At 33.0% G+C, this 15,800-nt stretch overlaps 1 long non-coding RNA gene across 1 annotated transcript in view; it reads left to right on the top strand.

The window, feature by feature from the left end:
* LOC132193506 (uncharacterized) overlaps positions 1–15,800 on the top strand; it is a 54,170-nt gene that overhangs the window by 24,977 nt on the left and 13,393 nt on the right. The window contains exon 2 of the long non-coding RNA XR_009441462.1: positions 6,250–6,355. This is a non-coding gene — a long non-coding RNA (uncharacterized LOC132193506). The remainder of the gene's footprint in view (positions 1–6,249; positions 6,356–15,800) is intronic.

The raw sequence follows: 15,800 nt of genomic DNA, 5'->3' as shown, positions 1-15,800 counted from the left end.
GCCTGCTTAATTTGCTTCGCTCTATTGTTCCATGGCTGAGCCAAATAAGATACTTCCAAATTCGGCTGATCAACTAGTTCGATGCCAATTTACTCTCTCAATATCCGTTAAACAAAAATTTTGATTTATCTATAATTAGCTCTCTGCGTTATGCCTTGGACTTTTCATTAATTATCATTCACAATCAGCAGAGTTTTTTTTTCTCATATCAAATGAACGTTTCTTTGGTTATCTTGATGTCCTTATTTATATGGATTTGAAAATTACATTTACTTAGGCAATAAAATAATTATTTCTGTATAGGTTCTTGAAGTTGTTGTTGTGGAACCTTTTGGCACTCGAGGTGGTCATATTTGTTGAAATAAAATCCGGCTTCCCGGATTTTATTTCAAAAAATAATTATTATCGAACTAAGATATCAACTGATAGAATTAATTAAGTTCAAATTTTATTTTCAATTATTTAAGTGGCGTACACATTATCCATTCGATTAAGGCTCGCACATTTAATAAACAACTGTTTTTTATTTATTTCCATTTATTCAACACAATTGTGTACAACTTCAGCAAGACATTTTAGCATATTCAGTTAGGGATTTGATTCTTTTTGTACATTTAAGGAGGTGGTACTGAGAAATCTTTGGCTCGTCACAAAGCAACTATTAATAAAATTGATTTGAAGAAGTTGACACTCTAGAGATGATCATGCAAATGAAGAGATTGGGCTTTTCCTCGTTGCAGAAAAATTGTTTTTTATTCAAAAACAAATGGCTCTACCAGTTTCGGTTAAGGTCTGCAACCTTATTTTATGAACAATAAAAATAAAAAAAGACAAAAATCAGCAAAATTGAAAAACACCACATTTTTATATATAAAAATTAAAATCTTCAAACTAACAAACTCAATTATGCTTATTTTTTTTCTTGCTCATGAAATAGGGTCGCAGATCGTGACCGAAACTGGTTTATTTTTTAATAAAAAACCATTTTTCTGCAACGAGGAAAATCTTGATCTCTTCATTTCCATAAAAAATCAACTTTTACAAGGAAAAAAAGTTTTTTCTTAAATTTTCTAATATTTTAATATTTTGTAAATTTGATACATATGAAAATTAGAAAAAAAATGTACATTATTGGAATTTATTTGGGGAAAGAATTCGGCTCTTAACCATCATAATTTAATTTTTCAATAAAATGTTATAAAAAAATTTACAAATTGTACATGTAATTTAATTTTTTTTCTTCTATCCTCAATTTTTTCAATAAAATTATTTTTCAATTTATTTAATCAATCACGACAAACGTTCCAACAAACTCTGTACCAATTTCTCAGCAAAACGCATCAATCGAAATATCCACTTTATTTATATTTTCGCTCTCTCGTTCTCAAATCCAGTTTCCGCCGACGGACATGTGATCCGACTGCATAAATCGGCGGCAAATGAAGCCGCTAAACGCGGCCTGATGACTTTTCACTTTTGATTTTGACGCGAGTGAACGAGCGAGTGTGTGACTGGTGTCAAAACACAGACTCGTGTTTGTTTGCGCCGAACGGCCGGCCGGCCGGCGTCGCGCTCTTTATTCCCGCCAACCCTTTGCTGCTCTTTTCGCTCATTGTGTGTGCGTGCATGCGACACACAACAATAAATAAAGCCCCCAACAACAATGGCCAAACGTCAAACAATGAGCGCAGAGGCGTGTGTGCGTTTTATTATTTTCGCCATTAAAACAAGTCGCATGACTGGCCGTGTCTTTTTCCCTGATTTTTTACGGCTCCCCTTCTTGCGCGACTCCCCGATTTATTGCGAATAGATGGACTGACGCGAAACTCTCGGTTTAATCTCTGTTTGCACAGAAAGACTGAAGGTTGTTTATTCCGAACTCATTCTCACGCTCTAGGAAATCATCAAAATTATAATGTGTGGGAGCTTTTAAAATGGCTGTTATCAGGAAAATCTTAATTGTGGCTATTTTTTCTCATGCTATTGATAAATGAGAAAGGCCGGTCTATGCCAAGATACTTAAGTTTTATATCAATTTTCTGCAATTCGCAATGAAAATATGTGGTTTATATTTGAGTCAGAAAGGTTTGTTTTCAATTCGTGCATAAAATATTTTACTAAAAACATAGACCATAGAATTTAAGCAGAGCAAAAATAGGGGATTTTTTGTGAAATAGTCGAAAATATCATGATTACATAATTTTGAAAGAGAAATTAAAATAAAATTTTAACGAAAAGTTTCTCGGTCAAATTATTCTTTTAAGCTATATTTCCAAAAATGTTATAAATATTACAAATGAAAATACACAGGAGAAAAAAAATCTGAAAATAGGTAATTTTACGTGAAAATGGATTTTGATATACACACAAAAAGTTGAAAGAGTTGATAATTTTCATCAAACAGGATAAGGAATTCTAGAATCTGAATTTTAACTTGAGAAGAGTATTTTGTGCTTTAAAAGTACATTATAGTGCATTTCAAACAAATCTGTAAAAAACTCTATTTCCCATCACTGCTAGAAATATTTGAATATTTGATGTTAACAAAGTCGAATCCAATTTGAATTTTCAATTTTTTTTTCTGAAAATAAAAATGCAAAAGTTTTTCCGTTATTTTGACACCTCTAATATTCATTATAATTGATGGTCTGACAAACGGATAATTATTCAGAGAGCACGTGTGTATCTTTTCCCATTCACGAGACGTCGTGTGTGAGCCGCTCATTCATAGTGGCGCGGCAGACTGATTGCGAGTCAGTCAGTCTCGCTCTCGGCCGAAAAGCACAACAGGCGGTTGATTTAAAATTTAAAGATATTCAATGCAAATGCAATGAATTTCAAGCACTCTGTGTGTGTGTGTTGGCGGGCGCAGACTGTGTGCTAGCTGCTCTGGGTTACTGACCTATATATTAAAATGAGTTCGTTTCATATTCATCAACTTGTTCGTCGTATATTAATGCGACCTTGCGCTACCCCAGTGCGTTTAAATTATCATTTTTATCAGCTTAAAGATGCCCATGCACTTCGACACAGATAAAAATACATAGAAGACCCTCTTTGTGGCGCCGAAAGACACAAAAATAACAAATATTTTATTGAAACAAAAGGATTGAAAAATTTTAAAAATTTAAGAGTTATAATGAATAATTATTGTTATTTATGTTTATAATTTTTTTTTTTTTATTAATTTTTATTATATTTTTAGTTAATATCAATTTCTTTTTTAAATTTCAAGTTTTAAAATAAAAATTTGGTAAAAAAAAACATGCAATTTTCAGTACATAGACTATTTTAAATATATTATTGTGCTTCATGTATATACATGAAATGTTCTCAACGTTGCAAAATAAATTTATGCATGCCATTGTTTGGGGTACAATTCATTATTTATTATTTATTTAATATTATTCATTACATTAAACTGAATTTATTGAGTTTTCTTAATTTTTTGGTCAAATATGATAATTACGTCCATTTGGCTGCCCTCAAAAAGAGAGACGCAACAATGTACCGAACATTTCCAGACTGACTGGTTGATCCCTCTTATTCACACGGAGTTGCTGATCTGAATACAAAATCCTGACGCGCCTCGCCTATTTAATTTCCTCCCCTTGCGCCGAATGCATCGCTTTTTTGTGCCGGCGCTGCACATAAGCATATCTAGCTGTCAGCCAAAGTGTGATTAATGGGCCGACAACAATGACACAAACACACACATGGCCAAAAACTACGAACGTGCGCGTTGCAACAACTCACCCCTGTAACAATCCAGATAATGTTGGTCGAGAGAAAGTTCGCATCTGATAATTTATATTCTAACGCGCCCTTATTCACAAACGGGCACGAACTCACCGACCAAAAAATTGCTGTTTTGTCATTGGTTATACGGGTCGATGGAAATTAATAGTTAAGAGATCATTATTTGTCAGCTTTGTCTGCATATTAAAGCCAGACACTGATCTATATAAAATATAACATCAAATATTGCGTAAATAGTGGTTTATTATTAACATAGCTTTATGTCCCCTTTTTTTCCATTTTATTAGCACTTAAAAAGTTTAATATTATAAATACATTTAAGATCATTTCAATTATTTCAAAACTATTTGTAAGTACAACTGAAAAGTAGGGCTAGAGTTTTATTATGAAAATTTATAATTATATACTTAAGTATAATCCCTTTTTTTATAATTATTTTATAGTTTGGTTTTGGTTTTGCATGAAATTAAAATTTGAGGGAAAATTTAACAAATAAATTAATCAGTTTTAGAATAGAATTAAGAAAATTAAAACAATTTAAAAATAAAACTAATAAAAAAAAAATAATGATATATCAAATTATAAATTTATTGTCTACTATATTTTGCTGTTAATTAAACTAAAATAATTTAAACATGTTTTTTAGTCGGTTTCAAATTAACTTATTACAATAATATAATTTTTGATGATATTATTATTCATGATGCTATTTTGAATCAAATTAAATGATAAATTACAATAGCAGATCAGATAATTAAACGTGAATTTTATTTCAGCTGGCCATTCTTATTTGCATGTTCAGGGAGAGTTTAAAATTGCACTACACATTCAAATTTCAGAACATTATACGTCACAAGGCATATCAGAGACTAGAATCAAAGTAAAATTATTGCTAAAGATACTTTAATCATGAATTTGCTTGTTATTTTCAGTTGCAATATCCACGGTTTTGTGCAATTTCGTTTTGCCGGATGCGGCGAGCGAGCCAATTTAGTTTTATTAGAAACGCCGCCGCTGGCGCTACGAGGCAGAGGGAAAACTCGATGGCAGCCGGCGCAAAAAGAAAAATCGGCGACGGTGGGTGTGCAGGTACACATCTCTCGTCTTGCACACAGAAACTCACTTAGCCGAGCGCTCGGCGGCGGCGGATTGGCTGAGTGCGTCTTAAGAAGGTACTCGAGGCTCGCCAATGAGCGGGCTGAACACGCCTCGGATCTGGAGCAGCTCGCCGGCTCATCTCGCTCGATTTTTATGCACGACCGGGGCCAGGGGGTCACCTTTGATGTGACCCCAGGTGAGAGATGTGCAGCCGAATAACGAGGCTATCCACCCATCTCTCTCGCTCTCTCATTAGCACCGGGAGAAGATAATGTTTGCGCCCAGCACACGACATAGCTAGCTCGGCCTTTGATCACATTTCAAAGGATGCACGCCTCAAAAGTTGCTCTGCTTTCTTGAGATGAGAACTTCATGAATATTCCGATGTGTGCAGGCGTCTGTCACAAGAGCTGCTTTGGTTTTGACCCAGCAAAGGTCAACAACAATTGCGCTCCAGAGTGGTTAAAAATATTCTTTTTTTTTTCGTGGCATGTCATTTTTTTCAAGTTTTTTAGAGGTTAAATAAAATTTACAGAGTTGTAATTTTAATATTGCATGGATATTCAATGAAAAAGAGGCATTATGAACCATTTTAAGTCCAAACAATTTCTAAAAACATTACTTGAAAGAAGATTGCTATAAAATTTTAGTGAAATATTTCTTTAAAAAAATCAGAACAAACATTGGAAAGCAATTTGAGATTAATCTGTGATTATTTAAAGTAGCCAAATGATAAAAGTTGTAATCTGTCAAACCATTAAAAGACTAAATAAATACAAATTTTACTTTAATATAAGTATAATAATTCATTTTTTTTCATTTTAATTAAAATTCATTTTTTTGCCACTTTAATGTCATTAAAAACATATTCCTCTGTTTTCATCTCCGTTTATAAAACCCTCAAAAAATGAAACATAATTAAAGAATATAAATATTTTCTATTGCATGTGTTCCCTCCATTGTAATATTGAAAAGTATAAACTTAATCAGCTGACGAAGATGTCTCTTTATATTTATAGTATATTTAATAAAATTCTGATGATATAATAAATAATGTTTGATAATGTGAACAATAAACGCCGTGAACAGGTTTCTTTAGGCGAACAACAAAAAATAAAGTGGAATATTCTGCTATGATAATATTTTTTATTTGGATTATAAATTATCAACATGCTCGCAGATATCACAGAAGATAATTTTAACGTATATTTATAGTAAAATCAGGGTAATTTTAAACACGATTTGTTCTTGATTTGGATCATATATCTGCTTCAGGTGGAACTTTTCTTACTCACTTAGACATTTCCGTCTTCAAATCATATTTTCAACTGTACATTTTTGATCAGGGAATTAATATAAAATTTCTAAATTTCAGATATTATTTTGTTTCAGGCGCATGGATTTGGCTGCAAAATCGCGGGTGGCGCGACGCACCGCGCATTTTCTGCCCGGGGAGATGCGGAATGTGGATTATGTTTGGCGCGAGTCAATAAAAAGCGTGAGTAATTTCCATATGTATGCAGAGCGAGGTGGCCCCCGCCTGAAAAGCAGGCGCTCGCTCGTCGTCGTCGTTCGGCGTGCAAAATAAATATAGCATCTCACACCTGCACGTTATTCGCTCCAATGAGATTCATCTCGGTGTCTGCAGAATGAGAAAAGCGGAGAAAGAGATCTCATCCCAAGATTTTCACACCTTTTTTTAATTAACTCCTCCACCGGCAGCGGGATAATTAAGGTGTACTTACTTTAGCAGCCACGAAAAACGCGATCACGATTTTGACTCTGGCACATGACCCCCGTTTGTGTCGTTTTTGCTAGAAAAAGCAAGCGCCCATTTGACAGCTAAGAAAGGAGTGTCATGTCAGCTGCCTTTGATAATTAATTAGTTTAATAATTTTACCTTTATAAAATTACAACGTAAGCTAGTCTGCAAGAAATTAAATCTCTAGTAAAAAGACTTACGATTAGTTTAAAGAAGACTAAAATTTTAATTCAAAAAATAATTTTATATAAATATATCAGCATGTATAATGCAATTTCAAAAAATCTCCAGAACTAAAGTCTTTTTTTATGTCTCACGTATCTCGAATGAGAATGGCAGAATTTAGAAAGATCATTTTCAAATTTAATATTCTTTTTTTAATTAACAAAGAAAGGACTTATTTGCCGAGTTGAAATTTAAAACAATATCCCTGTGAAAACGGCAAATATTCCTAAAACTATTTTTAATTTCAAGAAAAATTAAGATTTCGTGTAAAAAGTCTCCTGTAAATTAAAACACTCTTCAAATTTTAGCACTAATATTATTGAAAAAGTGATGTAAAATAAACACAGAAATGAAATTTTATGGAGGGTGTTTGTAATTTTAAGGGTAGGCATCTGGTCGGGCAGACTAGTCGCGCTGGTTGCATACCGCTGATAAGGCTAAGGGGCTGGTGCGGAACTTCTTCTTTTTCATTAGTCGTCGTCCAGGTGATTTACTCCTCGAGCCGAAAAAATATGAATTTAATCCCTTTAAGCAAAAAAGTTTGCTGCTAATAGAATCAGCGCCGTGCTGAAGAATTTCTTTTCTGGAGAGAGGGCGCGGCGGCGGCGGCGTCGAATTTCCATTTTTTATGAGACAGAGCGTCGTCGCGCAGGGGTACGAGTATAAAGTTATTTCCATTTTAGATTATTTCACTTTGATTTTTCCGGCGTCAACTTTTTTATAACGAAAAGTTTTTAATTCGTTGTATCTGCAGGGGTGTTTTTTCCTCCGCCAGCGCCGCCCGGAATATATTTTGTGCGCGCGAGTTAAGTATGAATTTTGCTTCTCGAGTGGCGCAGATAACGAGAAAGGAGGTGAAGTTGAGGGAGACAGACTCGCTCTTAAGAGGGCTTACTCTTAAGTACTCGGCACATTGTGTCGGCGATCATTATGCAAAGTAGACACGGCAAAATGTAAAATAATATTGCATGCGCCGCTATCTGCATAACAGATGAATTTAAAGCTGCACCAACACAATCACCTCTTCTTTGCGGTAAAAGTTCTCGAAGCCCTAATGAAAATCCTTGCGAATTTCATATTTATATCTATTTTAATATTAAAAGTTCTCAAATCAAGATATTTAAAAAATAATATACAAATTGAACTTTTTCCTTATATTCAAAAACATCATTATTAAGTCGTCTAAAGCAGCCTAATTGGAATATAAAAACAAATAAAATTTACAAATTTGACAATATCAGTTAATTTCGAAAAAAAATTTTGTTTCAAAATTTTTGCATTTTTAAATTTCCCGTGATATTCTAAAGCAATTACTTTCTAAATGAAGAAAATATTTCAATTTTTGTACCTAAGATCAGCCTCAGATGAATAATTGAATTGACAAAATTAATGGCGATGTACTTTTTGGAAATTTAAGCAAAAACATTGCAATTAATAATTTGGAAAAAATTCAATGTTTTCCTCCCGAAAATTGCTTTTATTTGGTAAAATCTTTTTAATAGTTCGGACATAATAAGGGAAATAAAAAAATTACAATTTTTGAAGAACTACACACAAAATGCAAGTTTACCAAAAAGGTAATTAAGTAAACTATCCTCCATGTCGCAAAATTTTATAATTTCTTTCCGCACTAAATGATTCTTCTGAAGTTCTTATTTTTGTAGGACTACTATTTCATTTTTAACTTGAAAAACTAACTAAAACCAACAAAAATTTACTATAATTATAAGTAATATATATTTTACTATAAAATGTAATTTAGCTTTATGAAAAATTAACCAGAGGGATAGAAATTACAAAAACAACAAAAACATGCTTTACTATTTATTAAAATTTTGCATCACTGCTACGGAATGAACATTTTGATATTATATTTAAATGCAAAATTTTCAGTGTAAAATTGTTAATTCTTCAACTTAATTCATTTCCTCAAAATCGTTTCAATAATTTTATAATCTAATCCAAATTTATATTTTAAAAATTCTGAATTTCTTGGAAAATCCCGTGGTTTTAAATTAGAGTCACGCCTGCCAAAGTACAGTTACAAAATCGACCTTCCGAAATCGCACATCAAAATACACACTTGCAAGCCGTTGGTCGGAATATAAAAAATTGTCTCTCTCGTAAACGCGTCTCTCGATTTTTCTGCGCACACAATGAATGGCAGCGGCATTTTGCGGCAAAAAAGGCCGAGATTTGCGTCGATTTTGAGCAGTCAACTCTCCCACGGGACCGACCGGAGACCATTCAAGTCTAGAGAGAGAAAAATAAGGTTGGTTCACCGCGAGTTTGATTGTGTCAACCGGAGGATTTCTCCTTTGAGTCGCGACGTGCCCCGCATGCACGATCACTTTAGGCGTCCTCCAGTCGACCAGGCAGCATTATTTTATTTCCAGACACACACACACACACATATAAACTCGTCGTCGTCGTTTTATTATATACGAGAGAGCCCCGCTTCCAAGAACACGCAAAACCCACCAACCTGATGATATTACACGCGGTGATGAGCTTCCTGTGCTTCGTGGCGAATTATTTATTGCCCGCTCTTCCACGAACGTGACACAAAATTGAGTGATCCTCGAATTCGTATGTCCCTTCGGCCCCAGACACGCTCACTCGCTTGCCAATTTGCCACTTCTGCGAACCACAAACTTAATTCGAGCTAGCTATAATTACTTAATGCGTTGCTTGTTGTAAATACGCGAACATTAATAACATAGTAAATGATAAAAAATTAATTAAGAAGTAAACTTATTGTTGCTTTATAAAATAGTTTAACTAATTATATTTCATTTTTTTAATATTGTATAATTATAATGCAAATATAAAGAATTTTTTTATTTCAATTACTTTCTTTTCTCTATTCTTTGCTAGAATACTCATTGTAGAAAATGCGTTGTAATGATAAATAAGAGAAAAACAAAGATATTATTATATAATATCTTTATATAAATATTGTCTTTTGCATATCTATCTATGATTATTGAATTCTAATGATTTTTATACTTCTTGCTGTTCCGTTGATCTTGTGTAAAAAAATATTAAATCATCATGGAAATTCTAAGAAAATAGTATTAAATTTATCAATGACCTGTGATGGAACAAAATATTATGTTGTGGTAACATAAATGTAAACTCAATTCCTTTTTTAAAAGGTTGGGCAAAGTCAAAATCGTGTCAGTCTTTGCCCTTTGTTAGTGGTGAAAAATGCATCATCTAAGTTCTATCTTAATCAAATATTCAAATATATGAAAAGCCACAGCTTTTTATTTTGAGTAACAGGCAAATTAATAAGAATTGAAAATTTAAAATATTTCTCTAAAATTTTAATTTTGTGATTTTTAATCAAGATTAGGACAAACTCGCCTTGTCCGTCTGTGTTCGGAGGACACATTTTGATTTTTGCTCGATAAAATGCTTTAATTATTGATGAGATCAAATATTTAATTAAAAATTTTAAATTTGCTCCTCAAATCTTTTAATTTTTGAATTATTTAATTGAAATTTTTCTGCTTCCAATTTTAAAAAAAGAATCAATCCAAAATTATAATTTTCTTGATTAAAATTAGTTCAATTCAATACTTTTGATTTTGGAAACGAGCCTCATTTAAAATAAATAAACGCCCGTGGACTGTAGTCGCTGCGAGTTGCCAATTGATAAACATCACTCCGGCTACTGGTTTACGCCAAGAATGTGGTCATATCATTCATTAGGTGATCCAGAATCTGGATTCCAGAACAAGTTCGGAATTTTTATTAGCTCTCCATCATCATGAGGTTTGTTATATGCCCACCATGCATATTTTTTTTAACCAAAACCAAAACTAGAGCATATTTCAGTCTATATTGTAATTTTATTCATCATCAATAGATATTTTCATTTAATTTTCGGCTGAAATTTAGTCAGCTAAATTTCACTAATTTACTAATTTTACTAATTTAGTTAATTGCAAACCAAAATAATAATAGCAAGTTGCAAGTAAGGGGTTTGCATATGATTATACTGACTGATTTTTTAATTGTTTAATGATTTAGATTGTTTAAATTATTTCTATTGCAAATTGTTTAAAATAAATCAAATAAACAAAAAAATTATCATTGATCGATTTTTTAAAATTCTTTTTCATAGAGTTAATCTCCATGCAAATAAGAGACTATAAATGATTCTAGGATTTCAATAGACAGTTGCCTGACACGCCTTTTCTTCTTTTTAACATAATTCAGTTCTTGGTTTAAGTCAATTTTTATTACAGAAACGAATGAATAATTTTATTTGATTTCTTACCCCTGAAGTTTTGCAAAGCTTGCAAAAAATATTAACAATATAATAAACGACTTAAGAAAGATGTCGAGGAAAAACCACCATTAAATTCATTTCACAAGAAAAATGTTTGATCGACAAAAACGTCAGCCCTAGAATTTCCAATTTTCCTGCTATCTTAAAAGGACAAACGCATTAACCGCAGCCTAATAAATCTCTCACTCGGAGCGAATGTCCATTTTTAGTCAAGCAACAACTTTCGAGTCGTCGCTAGCAAAAGACTAAGCAAGTAAAGTATAAATCAAATTAAACGGCCTAGACAATAAAAAAGAGCTGTAATGTCGCATGGTCTGCAATTACAAGAAGAGCTGCCAGGTCACCGTGCAGTATAAAAATGAAATACACACACACAGGCCATTACGAGGAGGCACTAAAGGTCTAATTTATGAGCCAGCATCGCTCGTCGCCACGATCATTGTCCGACAAACAGGTACACATCCTAACAAACAGCTCCTTTTACAGCGAATTCTCTTCTCATTTGTGTGGCCCGTTCGTCTTTCTCTCTTCGTCCCGCCGAAAAACATCTCCCCGTCGTCCGTCCCGCAACCGCTCGCTCGCCTTTTATTTTTTTGCAGCCCACAGAAAAAGTTGTTGTTGGCTCCGCTCTCGGCACGTTCCTCATGCCAATTACAGAGAGACCAGCTATTATCGTCTCTGAATCTCGCACAAGCAGCACTTTGAGCAGCGAATTATTCGCTCCCGGCAGCACACACCGGCGGATTGATGCTGCAACTGCGATTAGCCTCATTAGCCACCACGACCACCCACTCGATAATTATACGCCTCGACAACATGCTGACTTTACTCCCTCGCAGCTAATTCGGCACGTGAAATTTCCGATTGGTCAGAAAGAGAAAAGGTTGCAATTAATTATAGCAAAAACCGGCAAAATCTTAAGTTTGGTCTTCCAAAAAAACAAAAACTTGTAGATTTCTTCAATTAACAAAAGCTGGAAGTAATTATTTATTTTTTAATGTTCGTTACCATTGTTATCTTGATGTTAGTTTACTTAATTCTTGTTTTTTAAATTCACCCACAATTCTTAGAATAAATTAATTTAATTTAATTGATATAATTCATAATTGCTTCTAGTCAACCGTTGAATATCCTTGATAATATTTAACTTTCTCTACCATGAACGATAGCAACAAATATATTTTTAGAACATGTATCAGATTGTCAATTAGATACAACCAAACAAAACAATACATATTATCACCATTGCATTGATAAATTAAGAAATAAATTAATAATATTTTAATTTATATAAATAAATAAAAAGCAATTTAATTTATTGCTTCATTTGACAAATATATATAAATTAATAATTTGTTTAAGTTTGTTAGCTTTACAAAAAAGATTCTCTTCTTAAACATTTTACATTGAAATATGAATGTGAAATACATCATGATTATCATGAACCTCCAGATATGAGAAATTAATTGAAAACTTTCAAAATTCAAATAATTCAATGTAAACGATGTAATTGTAACTGTCTAGACAAAAGAATAACAAAGTAATAACTGTAAATCGTCATAAGTCTCATCTATGATAAAGATTTGTAATGTAATTATTTTTACACATGAAAGACAGTTCATCAGTTTGTAAGAAAATTAGTAATGCTTTAAATAATCTCTTCTCTTTTTACTTACACATTTAAACAAAAGTTTTAAATTTCAAACATTCGCCTCTTCTAAAACTAAATTCATGAAAATATGTTGCTCAAAAATAAATAATGATTTTTTACTCTATATTTTTATAACCACATTCTTCAGTGAGCAAAATTGCATTTGGCTGCGGCTAAGAGCTTATTCGGTATAGGCAAAGTTTGCCACTTTGGATTTCCACTTGGGCAATTATTGCCTGCACATCTCGTTGAGCCGCACCAAAGCGTCTGCCAACTAACTCTCCGCAAAACTGCCAAATTCCCCGTTCGCGCGCCGTGTCTGGCTGCAAGACAATCTCCCGCTGATTATGCAAACTGCCTCGCACCTACGACCGAAAAGTTGCATACTTATCAGGCAGTAATCCTCGTCGTAAACCGCACTCGCTGCTGCCGGGGAAATTTTATTATTTTTCGAGCCACTTCATCGCCGCCGCAGCCGAGTTTATTAAATTATATAACAGAGCAGACACGTAATAAAAGTTTATACATATAGAAAGTCTAAAGCTCGAAATTGAAACTTCGCCCTTCTCAAACTCCAATTTTCCGCAGCATGATTTTTTGCGGGGTAATATTGCAGCAGCCCCTGCTCTTATTTTTGGCAAATGCACGTCAAGAAGTGCGCCCCGTATGAAATAATATGCGACCGACGCCTTTACGGCAGCAGCTGTCGCCGGCAAAAAGATATATGCGCGAAGGCGAGTTTATTTTTTGCCCGCGTTTGAATATTATTAAGCCGCTCGTTAGGGAGCACTTGAGACTTTTCCCCGAGGATCAAAAACATCATGGAGGTTACGCCAATCGAGCAACCCGCACACCCGACGGCTGCTTTTCCGAGACGACTCAAGACGGAATTATTTTCCTTTTCAGCGAGGGTGAAAAAATGAGATTATTCAAAAATTTGCACAGCACAGAGATCTCTCACAAAGAGATTACTTTTAAAAATGCTTAGCCATAAATATTACAAAATTCTGATAAATTCACTTGAAAAACGTGATTTTATGGTACAAAATGCAAGGGGAAAAAATTCCTTTTTAATTATCAGCAATTTAAATAAAACTAAAAGTTGTTTTCATTAAATTTACAAATTCTCTAAATCTGAAAATTTCATTCAAAAAATTAAATTAGGAAATATTCAGTAAAACATTCAAAATGGTCGTTTTAAATTTGACATATTTTGAATCAGTGTAATAATTTGGCAAAGTTTTAACATGAGAATGAATTTTAGAGAAACAAAAAATACATTTCTTTTCTTTGAAGTGGTGTAATTTTGAAATAAAAAAGTTGATAAAGAAATCGAGGTCGGTGCCACGTGCGAATGCAAAATAGGGTTGCACATGAGTGTGTGTCAGAGGCTAAAGGCGCGCACCCTGGCAACTCTCAGGAGAGAATTAGCGCTTGAACGCCTCTAGATTTGCTTTCCGCAGGGGTGTGTTATTAAAATGTAAATAAGAGGTGACACGGACAACTAGCGGAAAGAGAGGAGAGAGAGAGACGACAGACGACGTGTCAACTGCAAATCGCAGGCGGAACCAAAGGCATGTATGCGTGCCCCGGGATGATTCAGCAGCGGAAGAGAAATTTCGGATTTCATTTGGGGAAAAGCAGGGAGTTTCTATCGTGCAAAAACTCGGAAGTATTTTTCTTGTTTGTAAAATGATGAAGACAAATCATGAAATAGGTTGGTACTTGAATTATTTTGTTGGTTTTAAGAATTTAATTTTTTTATGTTAAAATGTGGTGTTTTTTTTTCCAATTTTTCTGAATTTATTTTTATTTTACTTGGAGGAAAAGCCCGATATCTTCATTTCTCCATAAATATTTATTACATCTCTAATCTAACTTTTTATTAATTCCTGGAAAATTTGCTTGACTTCTCAGATTAGTTTTTGCAATCGATTTTCACAAATATTAATAGATGCAAACTAATTGTAAGAAAAAATCTATTTATATTTCTAAAATACAGAAACTAATTTATATGACTTTTAATTTTATTACAATATAGTTTCATTTTCACTAACACAATTTTTTTTTTAAAAAAATCTTATTTAAAAAATAATCAAGCATCCGAAACAAAATTTCATTAATTTTTATTAATTAAAACACTTATTGTAATTTGGCATTATAAAAAACTTTTGATTTATATTTGGCAAAAAAATTAAATTTAATAAATGGAATTTTTTAAGAGGTTTACACTTTACAACTCAAACAAAACACTACTCTACACTAATTTGAACAGAAAAAACACACGCACACTATTAATTATCTGAGAAATGGAATTCGTTACAATTTTTTTACCTTCACAATTATCAGATTGCTTATTTACAATTTCAATCGATTATTCTCTATAATTAAATTTTATGAATTGAAGTAATAATTAGCTTATCACATTCTCACCAAAATCTTCACAAATGCATTATCATATATGATGCACAATGTTATATCCTTACCTTGCGCTCAATTGTTATTGATATTTTGTATTTTTTACTTTCAAAAGATTTCACTAGTTAATGTCTAATAATTTTAAACTGTTTTATTTACAATAAAAATATTTAACAATACTATCTAAAATATAATAAAATAATTTTATTGTCTAAATAAAAATATAATTATTAAATTAAAAATAAATTTAAATGTTTAATTTGTTTATGTTGTGCAATTAAACACAGCTATTACATCCTATTATTTTCAACTTCTTTGTTTTGAAACATTTCTCAATATTTTCCTCATGACAAAGCACAAATTCGGAAAGCGTCGCGATTTTGAGCTTCATGAATATTCACCGGCAAATCTCGGGCCGAAACGGGATCCCCAACGGAGATGCTGCACCGCAGAGCTGTTTTTTACGCGCGTGTCTAATGCGTGCAGCGTTATGATATAGCGATGATGTGTCGCGGCGAAATATATAAATGCAGAGGCTGTGGCCGGGACAGGCATGACAAAAAGCATCATCACTCACTGGCCCGCCG

Source organism: Neocloeon triangulifer, unplaced genomic scaffold, assembly GCF_031216515.1.
Source record: "Neocloeon triangulifer isolate White Clay Creek 2 clone unplaced genomic scaffold, ASM3121651v1 ptg000004l, whole genome shotgun sequence".
In the NCBI taxonomy this organism is placed as follows: domain Eukaryota; kingdom Metazoa; phylum Arthropoda; class Insecta; order Ephemeroptera; family Baetidae; genus Neocloeon; species Neocloeon triangulifer.
The sequence above is the reverse complement of the archived record's forward strand: the minus strand, read 5'-3'. Positions and strand labels throughout refer to the sequence as shown.